Here is a 19,981-nt window from a genome sequence, read left to right as displayed (position 1 = left end):
CCTAGAGACCTTCCTTTAGCATTTTTTGTAAAGCTGGTTTGGTGATGCTGAATTCTCTTAGCTTTTGTTTTTCTGTAAAGTTTTAATTTCTCTGTTGAATCTGAATGAGATCCTTCCTAGGTAATCTTGGTTGTAGGTTTTTCCCTTTCATCACTTTAATAATGTCCTTCCACTCCTTTCTGGTTTGCAGAGTTTCTGCTGAAAGATCAGCTGTTAAACTCATGGGGATTCCCTTATATGTTATTTATTGTTTTTTCCTTGCTGCTTTTAATATTTTTTCATTGTATTAAATTTTGATAGTTTGAGTAATATGTGTCTTGGCATATTTCTCCTTGGATTTATCCTGTATGGACTCTCTGTGCTTCCTGGACTTGATTGACTATTTCCTTTCCCAAATTAGGGAAGTTTTCAACTATAACCTGTTCAAATATTTTCTCAGTCCCTTTCTTTTTCTCTTCTTCTTCTGGGACCCCTATAATTCGAATGTTTTTGCATTTAATGTTATCCTGGAGGTCTCTGAGATGATCCTCAATTCTTTTCAATCTTTTTTCTTTATTCTGCTCTGTGGTAGTTATTTCCACTCTTTTATCTTCGAGGTCACTTATCAGTTCTTCTGTCTCAGTTATTCTGCTATTAATTCCTTCTAGAGAATTTTTAATTTCCTTTATTGTGTCATTCATCATTGTTCGTTTGGTCTCTAGTTCTTGTAGGTCCTTGTTGAATGTTTCTTGTATTTTCTCCATTCTATTTCCAAGATTTTGGATCATCTTTACTCTCATTACTCTGAATTCTTTTTCAGGTATACTGTCTATTTCCTCTTTATTTGTTTGGTCTGGTGCGTTTTTACCTTATTCCTTCATCTGCTGTGCGTTTCTCTGTCTTCCCATTTTCCTTAACTTACTGTGTTTGGGGTCTTCTTTTTGCAGGCTGTGAGTCCATAGTTCCCGTTATTTTTTTGTGTCTGCCTACAGTGGGTAAGATTACTTCAGTGGGCTGTGTAGGCTTCCTGGTGGAGACAACTGGTGCCTGTATTCTGGTGGATGAGGCTGGTGGACAGCCTTGTCTTTCTGGTGGGCAGGATCATGTCTGGTGTTGTGTTTTGGGGTGCCTTTGAACTTTTTATGATTTTAGACAGCCTCTCTGCTAGTGGGTGGGGTTATGTTCCTGTTTTGCTAGTTGTTTGGCATTGGGTGTCCAGCACTAGAGCTTGCTGGGCGTTGAGTGGAGCTGGGTCTTAGCATTGAGATGGAGATCTGTGGGAGAGCTCTAACTGATTGATATTACATGGGGCTAGGAGGTCTCTTGTAGTCCAATGTCATAAACTCGGGGCTCCCATCTCAGAGGTTCAGGCCTGACACCTGGCCAGAGCACCAAGACCCTGTTAGCCACACGGCTAGGTACGTGGGGAGTTTCTTGCCTTTTGGGAAGTCTGAGATCTTCTGCCAGTTTTCAGTAGGTGTGTAGGAATTGTTCCATAGTTAGATGTATATTTGATGTACTTGTGGGGAGGAAAGTGATCTCCATGTCTTACTCCTCCACCATCTTGAGGGTCAGGAGTGATATGTCCTTGAAGGACAATATTCTATTTGTGCTCTGGAAATACAAGTGCTCATGATTACATGAACTCTGTTCTTTAATAATCAATCTTAAAAATAAAACAATCCTGTGTTTTACAATAGCTCTAAATACTGAACCTATGATAAGTTTAGAAGGGCAATGTAAGAGTCTTCATAGTAGGAAAAAGTTAACCACTCAATAAATATTTGAATACTTCTTTCTCTATTGATTACTGAGCCACAATTCTCCATGGGTCTCTTGCATTTCTGCAGGTCTTGGGAGTAGAGGCACTGAGTACCTTTCTTTCAGAGTATCTTGTCAAGGATGTTTGTAGGGACCAGCCTTGGAAGATAGAGTATCTCCTTATGGAGGAAAGGGTGAGTTTGTTTAGTATCTGATAAAAGAAAATGATGTCTCTTTCTGGGACCAAAGGTCTGGCAGGCTTACTGCCCATTATAAGATTTTGGGTTCCCTTCTCTCCTGTAGCACAACCAGTATACATGTCAGTGTCAATTGACTCTGTGGGAACTGGGGCTTGGGGAACTTTAAAAAAATGCTGATATTCCAGATACTGTTATGGATGTGAGTAATGAACTGTCCTTTGTTTCTGATCCGGGAGTGTCATGTCTCTGCCAGCAACCATGGCAGGATAATTTGTTAGCTTGCAGGTTGGGTAAAATTGCACACCCTTCACATTTTTGGACATTGATTTTGCACGAAGATCACAACAACATAAATCTTACTTCATTTTTGATGTCTTATACATGTGCTTCCTTTATTATATTCTTAAAAGAAGGTCAAAAGGTCCACCTGTGAGGGTAAGCAGTTTCTTTTTTAGACCAATTTCTCCCTCAGACCAGATGAATTAGTTAGTTGCAACTCTTGGTTTTAAGTGGCAGAAACTAACGTTTTTTTTTCTTTATTTAAAACAATTTTTATTTTATATTGGAGCTTAGTTGATTAGAATCTAACTCAGTCAAAGAAAAATGTATTTATTTATATATCTAGGAAACATATATCTAGGAAGGGTATTGGAATAGCTCCTGTAGAAACCAGCACTTGAAGGATGAGAACTGAACCCTTAGCATGTGTCCCTCCTCTGCTTTACTCCGGTTCTGTTTCTGTGTTGGTGCAAGTGTTGGTGCAACGCTCTCCTCCTTTTCATGGCAGGAGGAACATTTTCAATAGCGACCTTAGCTAGTGATGTAAGATAATTCAACAACCAGTGTACACTGAATGTCGACTAGGTGCCAGGTACTATTCTAAGTTCTCTGGATACAGTGAGGAACAAACAAAATCCCAGCTCTTTTTTGTTTTGTTTTGTTTTTGTTTTTTGCAGTACGCAGGCCTCTCACTGTTGTGGCCTCTCCCGTTGCGGAGCACAGGCTCCAGACGTGCAGGCTCAGTGGCCATGGCTCACGGGCCCAGCCGCTCCATGACATGTGGGATCTTCCTGGACTGGGGCACGAACCCGTGTCCCCTGCATCGGCAGGCAGACTCTCAACCACTGCACCACCAGGGAAGCCCTGATCCCAACTCTTAAAGAGCTTACATTCTAATGGAAGAGAGACACAGTAAGGAGTAAGCCTGATAAATTGTATGCTTTGAAGGTAATAGAGTCCTGGAACAGAAGGAAAAATATGAGGATAAAGGGTGATTTAGAGTGCTGAGAGGGAGGGTGATTTGAGTGGCAAACTGAAATAGGGGTGTCTGGGTAGGCTCCATTGAGATGATGACACTTGAGTGATAATGTGAAGAAGGTGAGGGAATCAGTCCTGTGGACAACTGTGAGAAAGTGCCCCAGGGGGAGGTTCCATTCAGTGCACTGGTCCTAAGGTGGGAGTGTTCATCATTTAATTATCCTATTAATTAAATTGAGTGGAAAATATTTTTCCATATATATTTTACATCTTCAAAATTTCCATTTGGTTCTATTTTATATCTTTCATATATCTCATCATTGTGTTTATATTTTTGTTTAACTCTTTGGGCAAATTCAGCACATTTACAAAATCTGTTTTAAAATCTTTGTCTGTTAATTCCATCATTTTTGTCACTTCTGGATCTATGTCTATTGTATGATATTTTTCTTATTATTATGGGTCACATTTTCTTGCATCTTCACCTGTTTAATAATTGTGAGCTTTACTTTGTTGAGTGCTGGATTTTGTTATCTTCCTTTAAGGACTCTTGGATTTTGTTATGGGTGGTAGTTAAGTTACATCCAGATCAGATTGATCCCTTTAAGGTTTTTTTTTTTTTTTTTTAAAGACTTTTAAAGCACAAATCTAGACTAGCCTTTACCCTAGGAAAAATTTAGTGCTACTGCTGGGTTGTGAACCTTCTATAGTTTGTGTTCAAGTGAGGTTTCTCCATTCTAAGTGGAGGGAATTTGAACAATTCCAAGCCATATGTGCACTCTGAGAATTGTTTGGCTTACAATTCTCTAGTAATTTGTTCTTTACTTAGAACTTGTTTTTGCCTGGCCTTGTGTAGTTTCACCCTCCACATGCACATATTTAACTAAAGACTTGTGGGGCTCCTTCTCTATGGAGTCTCTCCTTTTTTCCCCCCAATTCTATCTGTCTCTGCTGTTCTGAACACCTATCTCTGCCACCTCAACTCAGCAATACTACCAGTTTGGCTTGTCCTCCTTGTGCCATGGTCCAGAAATTGCCTCCAATTGGAAGGAAAGAGGACTAAAGAGAAGAGATTCCACAGGGAGTTTTTCTCCAGCTTTATTGAGATATTATTGACATATAACATATGTAAGTTTAAGGTGTACACCATAATGATTTGATACATGTATATATTGTGAAATAATTACCACAATAAAGTTAGTTAGTACTTCTATCCCCTCACATGATTACCACTTTTTTTGTTGATAACATTTAAGATCTATTATCTTAACAACTTTCAAGTATTTAAGGTAATATTGTTAATTATGATCACCATGCTGTACTTTAGATTCCCCAGAACTTATTTATCTTGTAGCTGGAAATTTGTATTATTTGAGAAATGTGTCTCCATTTTCCCCACCCCCAAGTCCCTGGTGACCATCATTCTACTCTCAATGTCTGAATTCAATTCAGACATTTTCAGATTCCACATATAACTGACAACATACAGTATCTATCTTTCTCTGTCTGACTTATTTCACCTACTATAATGTCTGAGAATTCCATCCATGTTGTCCCAAAAGGCAGGATTTCCTTCTTTTTTATGGCTGAATCATACTCTATTTTACCAAGGTAAGGAAGTTCTCTTTTTTGTTAGTTTTGTAGCATTAAAGAAAAACACAAAACAATAAGCAGTGTTGAAATGTATAAAGCTTTTTAAGCACCCTAACCCTAACCCTTACTACTTTGTTCAGGTTGAGTGGTGGAGGGCAGTAGGAAGAAGCTTGTTAAGAATTAGAATCACTGAGAAGCTGTCTTGATCTTTTCATTAAATATTATGTCATTACTTCCCCCCATGTCTTTCAATACTCTACAAAAGTAAGATTTTTAACACAATTATGCAAAGTATCAAACAAAAGCTAGAGTATATACCTATTTTCTGTATTTGATAATTCTAAATGTTTCTCTGTATTAAAAAGCATATTAGTGACTTTATAATTTAGAGCACTTAGTAAGTGTGCCCCCAAATCTTGCCTTTTTCATATTGAAAAAATTAAAATAATGGAGCCATAACTATTACTATAAAAACAGCATCTCAAAATTAAGAATTAGGGCTTCCCTGGTGGCGCAGTGGTTGAGAGTCCACCTGCCGATGCAGGGGACACGGGTTTGTGCCCTGGTCCGGGAAGATCCCACATGCCACGGAGCGGCTGGGCCCATGAGCCATGGCTGCTGAGCCTGCGCGTCCGGTGCCTGTGCTCCGCAACGGGAGAGGCCACAACAGTGAGAGGCCCGCGTACTAAAAAAAAAAAAATAAGAATTATATGTGTTTTAGGACTATAAACTAGTATAAAAAGTGTATTTAGAGGGAGAGTGAAAGCTAGGCCTCCATAAGGCTCTAACCTGAAAAGTAATTGCTGTCAAATGTTGACAATTCAAATCACTGAAAAAAAATTCATCTATAAAGATCATTTGTCTACACTAAAATTTCAAATTTAATTAAAAAACATTTCAGGAGGCCTTGGTATCAGACTAGATCTAGGCAGACAGAAGTTTTGTGTGGGGGTGTGTGTGTTCAAAATAATGAATGTTCTGAAAAATAACTTTTATTTTTGAAAGAATTTCAAAACCAATTTCAAAAGTAGACAGATCCAAGAATTTTCTGGATTTTCACAGTCTTCAGTTTTCAGCTCTATGGGTAGAAAAGGAAGGCTATAAGACCATAATCAAAAAAGGTCACAGGCAGGTTAACTTTAGGATTTCAGGCACAATAAAACTGCAGTTCCGCCGTTTTCATGCTGCTTTGCAATTTTCTGGTTTGAGTATTGGGTGCCTGTGAACCTTTGACAGGATAGCTTTTTTGCTTCCACCTGCTCACATGAAGTGTTTACTCAACTGCCACTTCTCCACAGGAGGTTTTTTTTGGGTTTTTTCTGCGAGAAATTATTTTCAAAAGTACCTCAAGAAATACTCCTTATTTAAGAATGGCAACTTTACAACTGTTAGATGTGTCTTCTTATGGTGTATACACATTTCCTTTTAAAAAATAGTGGACTAAAGAGCTTGGAAGACTCTAAAACAAAGTTTAGAGTAATTCTAACTGTGTTCTCTTCAAATGGGGCCACTTGTTCTCACCTCCAAACGTTTGATTTGGGGGCAAGGACGTGGTGGTTGGGAGTGGGGAGAGTTTTCAAATTAGAAAAAGATTTTAAGGTAAACATAAAATGGAAAATAGAGAAGTAAGACCATCTTGCTCTTAGGAGTGGGGACCAGAATTAAGCCACAATGAAGAACAAAGCACAGATGACCAGGAGGTAGAATTTCCTCTTAACAACATTTAGTATGTATCAACTTGAAACACATTTTAGAGCCATTCTTTCTTTCCCACCCCAAACGTCCAGCCTGTGCCAGCACCCTGCCCCCAAATTTACACTTCCTCCCCCCACCACTAGAGGGTAGTGGGGAGTAGAGGGGGAAGCACAGTGCAGCGAGACACAGTGGGAAGGTCATTGCCCTGATTGTCCCAACACTGGGACTCTGATACCAGCTCAGCTCTGAGCTCATTCTGGAATGAAGTTTAAGCCACTTTGCTTCTCTGAGATTCATTCTCATCACTTGTCAGGTGAGAACTAGATGGCTTCCATAGTTTCTTTTAGTTCAGGAGTTTGGTGACTGTATGTCTGAACCCCTCACTCCCCAGTTAATTCTGGCCACTGTTAGGGTTTGGCTCTGGTTCTCTTTCACCTAAATTATTTCCCTCCACACACTCTGTCAGGCTTTAACATCACCAGTGCCTCCTTCCTGAACATATCATTTCCTGTGTGGATGCTGGTAGGCGGCAGAGACACCATCTATGACAAGAGAGAAGTTCTGAACCTATAATCATTGGGAGGAACTTAAAAACACTTCCCTAAGGGTTATCAGAGGAAGGGGAAGACAAATTACCAGGCTTCAACCCCTGTCTTTTCTCTATTAACTGGATGATCTAGGAAGATTCTTGACCACTTTCAGTCTTAGTTTTCCCATCCGTAAAATGGAATAATCACTTGCTACATCCTCACAGTGTCTTTTTACATTGCATAATTAATGCTTATAAGCATTGAGGTTTTGATGAGAGACACCATAGAAGTGTAGCATATCATTATAAATAATTACAAAACATCTGTGTGTAAAATATACACAAAATGACAATATCCTTACCTGGAGACATTGAAAGAGGAGGTTGGAGATGAATAGAGAGAAAATGAATAAGGAAGAAGAAGTAAAGGGAAAAAGAAACATCAAAGAAGTGTTACAGAATGGAGCAAGGCAAAAGGAAAACAATTTTAAAAGGTCAAGTAGAAGAAAAGAGATGAGCGTAGTATCTTTGGAGAAAAACTAAAGGGACAATTTGTTCAGAATTTATTAGGATTTATAATAACTGTGATGTTATTACAAACAAAAATAATAAATAAAATATAACAGTATGTGCAGCAGGTAGAATTCTACGACGGCCCCACAATCTCTGCCTCCTAGTGTTATTCCTGTGATTATGTTATCTTACTTGGCAAAGGGATTTTGGAGATGTAACCGATCAGTTGATATTAAGATAGTGAGATTATCTGAGTGGGCCTATCCTAATCACAGGTGTTCTTTAAAGGCAAAGGGTTTTCTCTGGATGGTAAGAAAAGACAGAGTCCTAGAGATGTTCACTGGTTGGCGGGGAAGAAAGCAAAGGTCATGTGAACTGCCTATGGGGGCCACATGAAAAGCACCCGAAAATAACACATAGAGAGTAGCCAGTGAGGAAATGGAGACTTCAGTCCTACAACTGCAAGGAGTTGAATTCTACCAACAACAAATACAAGCTTTGAAGTGGATTTTTCTTAGAACTTCCAAATTCAGATGGCTGACAACTTGATTTCAGCCTTGTGATATCCTGAGCAGAGAACTCAGTCACACCATGCTGGATTTATGACTTACAGAACTGTGAGCCAGTAAGTGGGCATTGTTTTAAGCTGCTAAGAGAACACCAGGATAGCATCTATGGTAATATAAAATAGAAATAACTACATTATAAAATTGTTCAATCAGCTAAGGCTCTCATGATTGGCTTCTGAGCCTCAGGTAAGGTTAAAATTTATGAGTAGCAGTAGTAAAATTGTGGGTGTTCTAACATTGATCACAATAGTCAAGTAGAAAAAGGATAAATGAAATCTTAACATAAACCCAGCTGAAATCTTATTTGGTGCAGTTTTAACATAGAAAGTAAGAAAAGTGTTGCTATTCACGTACAGGTAACATTTTTGGATGTGTTATTTGTAAATTAAGCCAGATTGAGGAAGTATTCAAAAGGGCTTTTGGGGCCAACTGTTTTGAAAGGAGGAAATCTTTTTGCTTAATCATATGACCTGTGCAAGTTAATTTTTGTGAATTCCAATTTTTTTAAATTAGGTTTCTTTATGGCGAACTCCTCCTGTAGTCAAAACTTTTGTTGACAAGTAGCAAAATGGGCTTATTTGAATTATACCATCCCTGTGTGTGTTATTCCAACCTCTAATGGAGCAATTGCCAAACAATGAAGGGATTGAGGAAAGATCAAAGGCAGACTTGGAGAGGTGGAAAAACTAATTAGCGTGTTTCTTCTCAGTCTCTAGCACTGATCTTTCCTGTTTTGTTGTCTCATCTTGTGCTAAATATCAAGGCTCTGCTTAAGGACAATTTTAAGAAGTTAGTAGTAAAGTCTTGCCCTTCCTCCCACCAGCTAAACCATTCCTCTTGGTGTTTCTTCTAATGTGAATAATGCCACCATTTATCCAGTTTCCAAGACTTCAAAGCTCTGAGCCATCTTTCACCTCACCTTCTTCCTAATCCCTCATATCCTACAATTAGTTGTCAAATGCCTACAGAATTCTTCTTTTTCTCTTTCTCCTTCTCCTTCTTCTTCTTCTTCTCCTTCTTCATCATCTTCTTTTTTCCTTAGCCCCAATGCCATTAACTTGAAGTCAAATCCTTTCTATGATTTGCCAAATTATTGTCATCACCTTTTAGGTCATTCAGTAGTCAGATTTCCTATCATAATCCATTCTACAAGTCACAGACAGGATATTCTGTCTAAAATACAGTTCTAATCTTGACTTCTTTTTTTTTAACACAAAGATTTTCAATATCTCCTTTCACCCACAGAATAAAATCCAAACTCCTTATTTTGGTATTAAATTCTTCCACAACACAGACCCAATTATATCTGGCTTTTTTTCAGTGCCCTCTATACATGTACTCTATTCTTTAGCTAAATTAGATTCCTCTGTCCTCTGAAATATGAATTTTGGAATTAAATGGATCTTCAATTAAATCTTGATTCCACCACCTATTACCTATGTGAAATTGGACACTCTCTTAATCTCTGTCAGCCTCAATTTTGGCATCTGAAATGTGGGGTAATAATATCCCTTACAAAACAGTCATTGTGAGAACTGAATATGATGATGTATGTAAATTTTGGGGCATAACATCTGACACACAGTACCTAATAAATGATACTTTTCATTGTTTTCTTTGCTTCTCTTCCTTCCCTTCATCCTCTTGCTATATCTTGTGTATCTTATTCACATTTGTATTCTGATTCTCATACCTGATATTTTCTGACTCTTTGCTGTTGTTTGTGATGTTTCCTCCACAAGGAATGCCCAGACCTTCATTTCTGTCTGTTTCATTGTATACTATCCATTGTGATGACTCCCCACCAGATACTTTTCACTGCAGAGGACGGGCAGTCTAATCCAACCCTGGGAATTCCCTGTCTTTTGCAGGGATTGATCGAGGGAACTTTATATGGCCAACAAGATGTAAAGGAAATCTGCTGGTAAAGACTTTACCCTTCCAGTGAAGGAGACCATTCCTCTTCTTCATTTGAACATGGCTGTGTCTGGATGTGATGCCTGAACTACTGCCACCCAATCAGAGATGAAGGTGAAGATGAAGGTTGTAAAATAGTGGAGGAGATAGAGAGAGATGAGCCCAGAGCCCTCTCTACCTTGGTCTTCTGTTAAGTGAAACAAAAATCTTTCTTTATTGAAACCAGTCTGAGTTGGAGCTTTGTCTTGCAATCAAAAAGATTAAAACTTTTTTGGTAACTATGCATGGGGATGGATGTTAACTAGACATATTGTGGTGATCATTTCACAATTTATTCAGATATCGAATCATTATGTTGTACAACTGAAAGTCATATGTCAATTATACCTCAGTTAAAAAAGAATATCTTTGGTTGTTGGCATTCTCCACTACATAATTCAGGAATGCATTCTCTCACAAACAGCAAAAAATCTGACTGAAGTGGCTTAACTAAATGAAGACTTATTATTTTTTTAAAATGATACCAAAATATTCACTATCCTTCAAGGCTAAGTTCCAATGCCACTTTCTTGGTGAAACTGTTCATGGTTTCTCTGGCAGATGTAAGCGTGTTCTCTCTCATCTGTACTCCTATTTGTGCATTACTGGGTCTCTACCTTGCACATGTCACATGCTGCCGTGTCTGCAGGTATCTCCAGGTCACACTGGAGAGGTGTTTTGCTGAAGGTAGTCACTGCATCTTAGGCCTCTTTGCATCCTCCACAGGGTGTACCATGATGCCTTGTACATGCCATGGTGACTTGCTCAATCATACTTGTTCAACCAGGTTATTTGTTCCTTGTTGGACCTTTGTATATTGATTTTTATAGTTTGGATAGCATTCAGTGATTTTTTTTTTTTAAAAAGGACAGTGGTCTTGGTATATGCGTGTGTAGATCCCTTCCAAATTGTCTTGTACAAGAGTATTTTTTAAAAATCAACTCATTATAGGAGAAATTCAAATATACTACAACCAGTAGCTCTCTGATAGAAGAGAACCTGAAAGGTTAAGAGTTTAGGAAAAGAGACTTCCCTGGTGGTGCAGTGGTTAAGAATCCGCCTGCCAATACAGGGGACATGGGTTCAATCCCTGGTCTGGGAAGATCCCACATGCCACGGAGCAACTAAGCCCAGGTACCACAACTGCTGAGAATGTGCTCTAGAGCCCACGTGCCACAACTGCTGAAGCCCACACGCTAGAGCCTGTGCTCTGCAACAAGAGAAGCCACCGCAATGAGAAGTCCGCGCACCGCAACGAAGAGTAGCCCCCGCTCGCCACAACTAGAGAAAGCCTGCGGGCAGCAATGAAGACCCAACACAGCCAAAAATAAATAAATAAATTTATTTTTTAAAAAAGAGTTTAGGAAAAGAAGAGAGATGAAATCTAGGTACTCTGCTTAATGGAACCTGTTAGCAACGTTAGTGGACGTAACTGGGCAAACCCCTGGGCATTAATGTTTTCCAGATGTAGTGATGACCTAATTTGTAATAGAGGCAAATAGCTGTTCTTTTGCTGTTATAGTTTCAATGAGGGAGGATAGGAAATTCACAGAAGTGTTTTTCTGAAACCAAAACAGTCAATAAAAGCTACACTCTCCTTTATTTGAGTCATCTCCTTATTTTGTTTTGCCTCCAAACATCCATCATCTTGACCCTCACATGCAAGAACACAAAATATTTACAGATTTTGACTTTACTGCCATCTAGCATTAATTTCTTAATATTAGCCTCTGATAAGTTTAAACTTTTAATGTTATTAGTTCTAATTAAAGACCATGTCTTGGTCTTCACTGGGATGAGAAGTAAATCCCGTCCCTCCCCCCACAGTCAATGACTTGAGTTGTTATGAAAGATCATGGAATTTCTGCCTCCTGGGCTTAAAATAATATAGGTGGTAGATTCTTCTCTTCTAAAGTTTGTTTAAGTGTGTCTGAGTCTGAAAATGGAGAAGATGTGACTCAAATTACCTCTCAATGTCTCTTTCAGCCTCTGTTTTTATGATTGATGTGTCTGTCATACCATGGGTTGCAGAAGAGACTTGAAGTTATTGGAGTTTGAGGAAACATTGCAGGGGAACACAGAGGAGGAAGTAAGGAGTAGCTCTGGAGTGCCTCTAGGAGGGATTTACTTTACAGAGACTCTTCTCTGATGTAAGGTTTGGCATAAAGAATTATGCTTTGAAGGAGCCATGCAGTGTCTCCCCACTGTTGGGCAGGCTGGGTGGATTCAGTGCCTTGACCCAAAAGAAGGGCCCACCAGGCCGGGAGAGAGAGAGGGTTGTGGGCCAGAGCTGGGGGGAGGGTGCCTTTATAACTGAGCATGACTGTTCCTTATGACTGCATCTCAGCAGCTGCTTTGCTTTTAGCAAACACTTCTTATTCCCCCGCTGGCAAACATCCCAGAACGAGGCCTTTCTTCCCTCAGTGTCTGCTGGTGGAGAGGCGCTGCTGGTGATCACGTGAGCTACTAATGGCTCCCAAATTTAGTGGACAAAGCAAAATGGTAGAAGTTGGAGACCTGTTAGTGTCAATTTCACCAGCTTCCTCTGTGTTTTTTAAGATCTTGGTCTTCCTGTGTGCCATATTGATCTCCTCTGACCTAACCCTTTGATAATAAGCTACTTCATTTTATTTTGTTAATCAATCATTTTCATTGCTTCAACAAATGTTTTTTGAGCAACTCCTCTGTGCCAGGCACCTTTGTCCACACTGGGAGCACAGTGCCACAGTGAACCAGAGAAACATGATCTCTAGGGTTAGTGAGTTTATGACCCAAAGTAGGAGGCAGAAAAGTAAAGAATTAATTAAACCAAGCTTCAGCCTTTGGGTCATTGTTTGAGGGGCTCCTCCAGGCTGGCACGCTCTTCCCTCAGACTTTTACATGTGAGGCTTCTACACACCTTTCCTGTCTCAGCTCCAACATCATCTCCCAAGAGAGGCCTTCTCGGATCACACAATCTCAAGCCCTTCTCCCCTCCCAAGCATCTCTCCATCCCATCCTCTTCATCCACAGTTCCCAGATCCAAACACCTCTGAAAACTGAAAGAATTTCCCTCTTACCTTGAGTGCAAACGTATTAGTACTATCATCTTTATTTCATTTACTATGAATATTTATATAGTTTATTGCAATGACATTAATGTGTTTGATTTATGGGGAGCCAACTCAGACCCTGTTGGTTTAACAAATAGTATGAGCACTGTATTACCTTTCTAAATTGAAAAATCCTGAATTTTGGAATACTTGTAATCCCAGTGGCTTTGGATAGAGGATTATGAACCTGTCCTACCTAAATTTCTCCTTAGTACTAATTAGTTGAGTTCTTTATTTTCTTGTTCCCCAACTAAAATGAGAGCAGAGGCCTTGTCCCTCTTGTTCACTCTATCCAGAATATAGAGCAGAAACTGAGTGCTTCATAAATATTTTTAAGTGAGTGAGTGATGCCTTTCACATGTAAAGTACCTAGTGTTCTAGTGGAGAGTTGGCTGGGGGAGGGGAGAGGTGATGTCAGGGAAAGCTTCTTGGAAGAACTGATGTGGAATCTAAGACTTAAATAATTATCCAAGCAAAGTCCAGGATGGGGAGGGGGGAGAGGAAGAGTTTGTGCAAAAGAGAGAGGTATGTTTAAGGAAGGGAAAGAAGTTCGACGTGACTGATGCACAGACTTTTAAGGAGGGAGAATGGCAAAGGACGAGACTGGAGGGCAACTAAAGGGGTTTTAGATCATGTAAAGGGATTAGGATTTTATCCTTTGGGCAAAGGGGAGTGAGGATGGTATAAAGGTGTCAACTGTTTAATCCTGCCAACAACCTGGAGAGCAGGTACTATTATTCCATTTTACACATAAGAAGTTGGAGAGTCAGGGAAGTTTAAGGGACTTGCCCAGCTTGGTATGTTTAATTTGTGGCAGAGATATGACTAATCCAGGTTGTCTGGCTCTGGCCTCCATACTTCCTTTTAGAAAAAATGGTGAAAACTCTATGAGAAGTGAAAGATCTGGATGATGAAAAGTCACCACCACCAGCACAAAATAACAAGCCCCAAGTGTCCTGGTGGCTAGAACACTAAGCTTCAGCATCGTGGGCTTGGTCTCTGAGCATGCTAGTTAGGTTGGATGGTGCCACAGGCAGAGCCTGTGCGTCTGCTTCTGTCAGCGGTGGCTGATGGGTACAAATGCACTAGTAGCAGAAGGGGCGGCTAGGTGAGGCAGAGCAAATGAACGTAGATCAAACATCACTGCATTCGTTGCAAACCATGGTGAGATATCACCTCACACCTGTCAGAATGACTGTCATCAAAAAGAACACAAATAAGAAATGCTGGTGAGGATATGGGGAAGAGGGAACCCTCGTGCACTGTGGGTGGGAAAGTAAATGGGTGCAGCCACTGTGGAAAACAGTACAGATTTTCCTTAAAAAACTAAAAATAGAACTACTATGTGATCCAGCAATTCCACTCCTGGGTGTATATCAGAAAAAAATGAAAACACTAATTCAAAAAGGTACATGCAACATAATGTTCATAGCAGCACTATTTACAATAACAAAGATATAAAAGCAACCCAAGTGTCCATCAACAGATGAATGCATAAAGAATATGTGGCATAAATGAAATATTACTCAGCCATAAAAAAGAATGAAATTCTGCCATTTGCAGCAATGTGGATGGACCTAGAGAATATTATGCTTAGTGAAATAAGTCAGATAAAGAAAGACAAATACTGTGCGATATCACTTATATGTGGAATCTAAAAAATACAACAAACTAGTGAACATAACAAAAAAAGAAGCAGACTCACAGATATAGATAACAAACTAGTGGTTACCAGTGGGGAGAGGGAAGGGGGGAGGGTCAAGATAGGGGCAGGAGATTAAGAGGTACAAACTATTAGGTATAAAATAAGCTACAAGGATACGTTGTACAGCTATAGCCAATATTTTATAATAACTATAAATGGAGTATAACCTTTAAAAATCGTGAATCACCATATTGTACACCTGCCACTTACATAATATTGTAGAGCAACTATACTTCAGTGAAAACAAAGTACCACTGCATTAGAAAAAGCAGCACAGAAACCCGACCTACTGTGGGGTCAGCAGCACCGTTCAAGTGCATAGAGGACAATGCATATTAACTACCGTGCTCAGGTATAGTGAAAGGTATGAGACACTTGCTGGTCACTCCTGGAGGTGGTATATAACTAGGAAACTGTTAGAAGAGTTTAAAAATCATATCCAGAAACTTGTATTCCTTCTTCTTCTTTATGAGAATCTACTGGCCTTTACTTTCTGTCTTTCAAGCTTTAAGACTCCATCCTGTAGAGGTACATGTTGTTCAAGACCTACCTTATGGAAGCATGGAAATGCGTTATTTCAAAATGCCAAATGGCTAAGGCATACATATTTATCATAGTTTACAATATCTATTGTTGCTAACAACTTAAAATTTTCATATCCGCTTCTGTGAGTGGCGTATTTCCTGGACCACTAGCTCCAACAAAGGCCCAGACTTGAACTTTATAGGTGATTGGGTCAGCAGAATCACTGCCCTCCAAAAAAGAAAGAAAACCACCAGAAGTTGGTAATGGCTCAGCTCTGTAATGTTTTCTAAGACATTTGCTATGCCTTTAAGTTTTCTTTGTCTCTTTTTGCTCATCTGGGAGCCCTTCCTTCAGGGAAAAGAGAAAGGACATACTTTGACATGTGCTAGAGGTCCTTATAAATATCTACCAATTAGCAGAAAGGAAAGGAAATATCTGAAAGGAAGTGTCTGCCAGTTAGGCACCAAGAATGTGGTGCAGGAGTAGGAGCATTGGTTTTGGAGTCAAATGACCTCACCTGATTACCAATCTTAGCAGGTTATCTAAGCTCTCTGAGCTCAGTTTTCCCATCTGTAAAATGAGACAATAATATCCACCCCTAGGGGTGTTGTGAGAATTAAGTGAGATTACACATGTGAAATGTGCATTAAAAATGTACAAATGTCTACTGTTTTAATAATACTGATGGGAATAGGAAAACTCAAAGTCTTTTAAATATCAGGATAAATTCAGATTTGCTTAGATGGTTTCTGTGTGGCAATTGAGGGGCTTCTCTGGAGTGAGAGAAAGGAGTTTCATTTGTACAGTTTTATGAAAGTTGTTTCCTAAGAGGTTTGGTTGAAGTAATGTGGAATTTGACCAAAAGCTAAAGTGTCTTAGAAGAATACCCCTAGAGCAATACCGTGGTTAACATTCAGCATGTCAGATAACATGTCTGAAATATTTTAGTGATGTGTTTGAGAGAGTGTGCAACTGTCAGGCTGTTGTTCTACTGGGAAGGGTCATTACACTGCTACATGACAGGCCACAGGAATCAGAAGGTGACCTGAATTCAGTACGGAGACCTTACCTAGTTAAGGAGGGGCAGAAGCATGTTCAATTATCCTGGGAGTCAATAGCCCTGATTTTTTAAAAAATGTAGGTAGAGGGCTAGCAAAACCAAAACATAAAACCCCACAAATGCTGGCGGCTATGGTGCCTTAAACTCTAAATTATCTTTATGAGAGCTTGGATAATAATATAAGTTTATCTGTAAGGGAGGCTCCTTGGCAGGGCAGCTAGTAACACAGGTTTTGGATTCAGTAAAATCTATACTAATACTTCTGCTTTGTTATGTTCTCGTTTGAGACTTTCAGCAGGTTAGTTAGTCTGAACCTATTTATAAATCTGTAAAATGCAGATAGTAATAGTACCCTTACAATATTATTGAATTCATATAGCCCAGTGCCTGAAGTAAGCACTCAATAAATGATTACCATATTCATAGATTATTTCAAAACTTAAAAAAAAAACTGATCTTTCAATCTATTTCTGCAAATCCTTTCCCCGAAGAAGAGAATTAACCAATGAGGAGCAAAATCTAATGCTATGATTTTGATTCCATGTTCATTTCCTTCCTAATGAAAGAGTAAATAAAAAGAAAGGACTTAGATATGCAATCTCTGAATAACTGGGTCCACGGCCTGGTGAGAACTCAGGCAGGTGATGGGGCTTATGTGCCCAAGGTTTTACAAGTGCTTGTACTCAAAATGAAATAAAAAAAAATATTTTTGGCATTGTATGCCACCCAATAGCACTTGTGGTGTAGTGCTTTTTGGAAAGAGCTCCTAGGTGGGGAAAAGAAATATGAAAGCAATGGAGTTTTACCAAACCTATGAGAGCTCAGAGGAAATCCTTTATTTGTTGAAGAAACGACATTCTTACTTTTGCAGAAATGGGCCAGGGGCCAGAGGAAAAGAAGAAGAAACAAACCAGGTAAGATATGCCGTGATAATAAGCAGAGCCTGATGTGAACCACACACAGGAAGCTGCTTGCCACCTGCAGTGAGAAGCAAAAGCAACAACTAGAACTTTCTGGTCACAATCGACCTACTTAAGGCCCAGAGGGCCCAGCCAGAGACAACTGCAGTGTTGACTGAGCAGAGAGACGTCTCAGTGGGGCCTGTAAAAGGGAAGAAATCCAAAAGGACTCTGGGATGGGGGATGTTGGCCTTAGAAAGACAGTAAAACACTTATGTTCAGAGATGGATCAACTATAGTTCTAGGCTCTGTTCCCTGGGGAGGCCTGGAGGAGAGACCACAGGCTTAGCTGCTGTGGGGAGCAGTACCTCTGCTCCCTTACTTGGCTCTGGACACGGAACATGGTGTATGGATGGGCAGAAGGAGAACACCGTTTTGTACTTCCTGGCTCGGCTCTGCAATGCCCTGTGGTCCAAAAGAGACACATGCTCCCTCTAGAGAGGAATGGGTGTGAAACTGTGAAGGTAAATAGGACTTGCCTTACCCCTCTCTATTTCCAATACTCAATTGAAAAACAATCTTATAAAGAGAGCTTTATTGTATAACAACACTGAAAAAAATTGAGTGCCTCCGGGGATCAAGTATACACAGACATTATTTGGACACGCCTGTAAGCAATGCTGTTATTAAGCATCTAGAGAATAAACAGCTTTTCTCTAAGCGCGGTTAATCGAAGGGATCAAAGCAGCAGTGGCAATGAAAAGGTGGATAAAAACGATACGGCATTTGGATCTTCAGGAGCTCTCGGCAACTTGAAAAGCACTTCTGAAATGGACAAAAAAGGCAGCGTGATGTTGGGAGTCTGGGTTTTGAAATTATGGGGCTACCACCGTTGGGACCAGTGTTGAGAAAGCCACCACCTGCAAGCGAGTGGCTGGGAAGTTGGGGGGATGGGTGAACAAAGGAGCTGGCAGGCAGGTGCAGGAGGTGTGAAGGAGCCGACTGTGTTTCTCCCCTTCCACCACTGTCACAATTTAGCCCTTTGTCCCCACCTTTAGAGTCGCTACATGGTGGGCTCTAGAAAGGGAGCCATAGGAGATAAGGGAAGGAAAAAATGAAGGTCAGATGAAGGAAAGATTAGAAAAGTTGTGGAAATCTTTCCAAATGCAGATGTGTAGCAACATTCAAGGATCCGCTGTGTTGTTCCTCTCTTCACCCCACTTCACGCTTTGATATTGCTGTTCTGCGTTGCAACTTCAAGTCACGTGACAGCTTTGGGACTGAATGATTGACAACGTTGGTTCGCATCCAACTACTGCCCACAGCAGAGAGCAGTGGCCACCCTAGTGAGTTTCCAGATGGTCTTCGGGGACCATTTTCTGTCTTTTTTCTCTTTCCTTCATCTTCGTCTTCTTCCCTCTCCTCTCTCTGTCTCTGTCTCTCTTTCTCTTGTTGCTGTTGGTTTTGCATTTAAGTTTACTTTTTACCCACCACCCAGGGTGGTAGTTATTTATTTTCAGAACTGTTACACACGGGGGGAGAAGTGGGCACTCTGACTTTTGGAGGATGAAGCAGCAACTCAGGGGCAGAGAACTTACCTGATCTAACCCCCTGGACCTCTTGTTCCTTAGCCTCCGTGAAAGTAAAGCCATCATTTAACACATAGTTGTGAGAAACAAGAGGCCAAACACTAAACTCTTTGGCAAGTGCTGTACTGAGGAACAACGCAATTTTTCTTCACTTACCGTCATGACTGCTAAAGAAAGGAATACAGGGCACTTGAATTGCAGGGCACTGGGGAAATGAAGACAGTTAAGCAAATATTAGTTCATACGTGGTGATCCTCTCCTTTGTGTACACTTTGAACTAAAACAACAGGCTCTTAGCAGAATGGTTGAAGTTAAAGTGTTCTGACACACATTTAAAAAAAAAAGAACGTTTTAAACAGCAGTCTGCCTCTGTGCTATACAAAGCCTCTCAAAGGTTCAGTAGGACGAAATTAATGTGCTCTTAAGACGTCTGCTTCTTGCACTGGTACAAAAGTAAGTAGAATATAGTTAGTTATTCGGTGACATTGGAATTCTAAAGGTGATAAAAGAAAAGGAAATATTCTGGAGTTAGAGTGCCCTGTTTGACTATTGCCAGGGAGTTAATACATTAACGAGGAAATTCTGAACCTAAAAGGACAAAATTCATTATTTTTTCTGCTGCTAAAATTTTGTTTGGATAACTACAAAAGATGAAGTGGAAAAAGGAGACATTCATGTCTCATATGGAAGGAAAGGCCTGGTTGTGTCTGATATTGGAGAACAAATTTTTCTAGGACTATTCATTCTAGTGAAAATATTACCTTTGTGTCTCTGCCAATGGGAGTGTTTTAATTTGTGATTCAGGGTTATTTGTCTTGTTGTGGTTGTTTCATTCTCCTTTAAAATTCTTCCTTTTTTCTTTTACTACTTGTTTTGCTTTCAAACTCCAGCTAATGTACATGGCTGAATAGTCTTCCAGAAGATGAAGCTAAAATCTCAGTTGGCCTTCAGCTATGGAACCATTGAAATTATTTCAAAGCTACACACCACCTCCCATTTGGAAAGAGATTTGTGCATTTCTAACTTGGAAATTAGGCAGTCAGTTAATAAGGTCTCTTT

The sequence above is a fragment of the Aethalodelphis obliquidens genome, unplaced genomic scaffold, assembly GCF_003676395.1.
Source record: "Aethalodelphis obliquidens isolate GAN/ISIS:26980383/991018 unplaced genomic scaffold, ASM367639v1 scaffold17, whole genome shotgun sequence".
Classification (NCBI taxonomy): Eukaryota; Metazoa; Chordata; class Mammalia; order Artiodactyla; family Delphinidae; genus Aethalodelphis; species Aethalodelphis obliquidens.
This window is presented reverse-complemented; position numbering follows the sequence as displayed.